This window comes from Mus caroli, chromosome 4 (assembly GCF_900094665.2).
Source record: "Mus caroli chromosome 4, CAROLI_EIJ_v1.1, whole genome shotgun sequence".
NCBI classification, from domain to species: domain Eukaryota; kingdom Metazoa; phylum Chordata; class Mammalia; order Rodentia; family Muridae; genus Mus; species Mus caroli.
Window position 1 is genome coordinate 47380323 of NC_034573.1, and position 2229 is coordinate 47382551.

At 44.6% G+C, this 2229-nt stretch overlaps 1 pseudogene; it reads right to left on the minus strand.

Annotated features, from left to right (window-relative positions):
* Positions 1–1651: 1651 nt before the first annotated feature.
* LOC110293308 lies at positions 1652–2062 on the minus strand (annotated as a pseudogene).
* Between the last annotated feature and the right edge of the window lie 167 nt (positions 2063–2229).

Sequence of the window (2229 nt, forward strand, 5' to 3'; positions counted from 1 at the left end):
GATGTCTGTGGCCCCAAAAGGGTGCTGCCTCAGCGGCTCTGTGGCTCCCGCCTGTCCCAGAAGCTGTCTGCCTCTGTGGTCCTCAGTCTTACCTGTACAGACTAAGTTCGGCGGAGTCCCGGAGCCAAGATGGCGCTCCCTGCAGGGCAGGTCACTGTCCTCCGGCTGGGAGGGTGCCGGGTGTCTGCGGCCCCAAAAGGGTGCTGCCTCAGCGGCTCTGTGGCTCTCGCCTGTCCCAGAAGCTGTCTGCCTTGTGGTCCTCACTCTGACCTGTACAGACTAAGTTCGGCGGAGTCCCGGAGCCAAGATGGCGCTCCCTGCAGGGCAGGTCACTCGGCTTCCTTTTCTTATCCTCACTAATGGCCTATTATAAAGAAGTTCTAAAGACACTGCCTCAGGTACATAAGCCTCAGGTCCACAATTCACCAAAAAACATTTATTACAAGAATTTAAAAATCCCCACTTTAGAAATTTTCCTGGTAAGCTAATAAAATGGACTGTTAATGGTTGCCACCAAAGAAGTTTTGAAAAATGTGGGATATAGTGAGTATAATCCCATTTTTTGACCTAATTCATCATAAAAGAAATGTATAAAGGTATAATCAGAATTCTAGTCAGAGGAGTATGTCTATGAACTTAGTGCAGCGACACTCCAGTAGACCTAGCTATGGTACAGGCAAGACAAAAGGATTGCTTCCATTCCAGAGTTTGCAACCTGTACAGCATAAGGAGACCTTGTCTCTGGGGTAGATTCTTGCTCAAAGAATTATAGATATGAATATTTCAGAATCATATGTGAGGAACACATGAATATAATATTAAGAATAAGAGTGACAAAGTTTCCACTACTTGCCAGACACTGAACCCAAGAACTTCTAATTTTCATAATAATATTTGCTAATACAACATGAATTGTATTCTATTAATTATATTTACTTCTGTTTTTGTGGTCCTGGGGAGTGAACCTGGGATCTTGGGCCTGTTTGTCAAGCACTCCACCACTGAGCAACACCCCCAGCCCTAGTTTCGTGTACATATTCTATCAATATCTTTGTTGCCATTTTACTGAACATCTAAAAACATATAACTGTGCAGGTTCACACGGCTGAGTCAGAGCTTTACTTTCAGCTGGTTTTACAGAATAATTTCATCATGGAAAGCCCGGGTGACTTTCCATGGCTGTTTTATTTACATCTGCATTATTAATTCTTTTTGACTCCAACCACATCCACATCTCCTGGCCAGGCATACTATTGGGTAAATAAGCACCAGAGACCCTAGAAAGAGGAAGTTTCCTGTTCTGGAAGTACCAGGCTGTGGTCAACACCCATGGACCTCTGAGTAGACAGCTGTGTCACATGCGATATCTTTAGTAACACAGGTGTTTCTGTGCCAGGCAGCTATTGGGCGCTAGCATGAAACAGTTCTGTGGGTTTTTTTCCAGTCCCAGACTGCAGATCTGTTCTGCCTCTTTTCCCCTTACTACTCCATAATGCAAGCATGGCAGACCAGGCCACTTCAAACACTCATTGTATTTCCTTCCACCACACTGGCTCCTCCATCTCTTCCGCTGTCCTGGTCTCAGCTCTCTAGAGCTGGAGAGATGGAAGGACTTTTTTTTTCCAAGAAGACTTTTTATTTATGCTTTACATTAAAAAAAAAAAAAGAATCCCAGGATTTCCCCTTCTGTATGTTTTTGTCTTCCCTCGTCACAGTCCGTGATGCCAGCTGAGGTTGTCAGCACAATGAAACCAAATTGCCGTGCTGGGAACAGATTGTTCTGCTATTTCTCTAGGTCTTTGAGTTGAACATCAAATCTAGGGCTTATAACTCCACACTTGTTCAACATTCCTGTGAGGTTCACAACCATCTTCCCAGCTCTGTGATCATCAATGATCTCAAATTCACCAGTGTATCCGTGCTTCATCATCACAGTTAAGAACCGAACAATGGCTTTAGAACACGGCCTGGTGGGGAACTGACGTTTGCCTCCCTTCTCAGCACTGTTGGTGCTCTTGAGAGCATCCGCCAGAACATTCATTTCCACCATGGTGACATCGAGGGAGGATGGTAGAAAGAGTGAGATGGGAGGACTTAAGGGCTTGCCCAGTAGGTTTTCTAGGCTGGGTATAAGATGAAAATCTTGTCTCTGTACAACTTTTTTGTATCCGTTTTCTTAATTTCTTTCTTTCTCTCTCTCTCTCTCTCTCTCTCTCTCTCTCTCTCTCT